We start from the raw sequence: 965 nt of genomic DNA on the forward strand, positions 1-965 counted from the left end.
GCCTTCAGGGCAGGTTTGGCTGGCTTGAGTTGTAGGGATCGAACCACATCAACCTGAGCCTGACTGCTTTGTTGGAGCAGCCACTTAAAGAACTGAGCTAAGGGGCAGGCACCCTGCCTCCAGGATTGATCTTCATAGTTTAGATCTCTTCTGGTTCAAGATGAATCTTAGGAAAGTTTTCTCTAGATCTGTGAGTTATAATAACGGTATTTTAATTGTAAGTGCATTAAATATGTACAAAAATTTTGGGAATATAGTCATTTTCACAATATTGATTCTTTTTATTCAGTAGCAAGGAATGTCTTTGCACTTTCTCAAATCCTAATCAATCTCTTTTTTTCAGAATACTGTAATCTTTACTATATAAATCTTTTACTCCATGGCTGGCCTGCAGGATGTAGGAGAGCTAAGATTTGTGGATTCAGCCCAAGCAGGCACAGAGCTTTCCCAGCACAATTTAAGAATGTTGGAAGACTCTGGGCAGCCTGTGGGACACTAATAAGCTGTGACCTTCCTTAGCCCAGAGTGCACAGGCATGGAGCTTCTGCTGGTGCTGTCTAAACTTTTAAGAACTTAGGAAGACTCTGAGTGCCTGTGGGGTACAGGAGAGCTGAGAACTGTGGGCTCAGTTCCAGCAGGCATGAAAGTTTCCTGGAGCCATTTAAGAACACTGACAGATTTTGGACAGCCTGTGTGACTCTATCTGGGTGATTATAGATAGATTTTTTTTAATGCCAAAATGCAGGAGCTGGGGAGATAGCTCAGTATAATAAATTCTTCCCTAGCAAGTGCAACGGCCTGAGTTTGATAACCAGTTGCAAAATAAATTTCAAAATGCTGGAGCAAAAGGCAATCTCAATCCTCTAGCCCACCCAAAACAAATTCAGGAGATAAAGATGTACAAGAACTTGGAAATCACATACCTGAAATCTCAGATATCGTAACAACTGAAGTAAAGCAACAAG

At 41.5% G+C, this 965-nt stretch overlaps 1 pseudogene; it reads right to left on the reverse strand.

Moving 5' to 3' along the window:
• LOC101581468 overlaps window positions 1–965 on the reverse strand; it is a 48,875-nt pseudogene that overhangs the window by 1,108 nt on the left and 46,802 nt on the right.

The sequence above is a fragment of the Octodon degus genome, unplaced genomic scaffold, assembly GCF_000260255.1.
Source record: "Octodon degus isolate 3935 unplaced genomic scaffold, OctDeg1.0 scaffold00128, whole genome shotgun sequence".
Lineage (NCBI taxonomy): Eukaryota > Metazoa > Chordata > Mammalia > Rodentia > Octodontidae > Octodon > Octodon degus.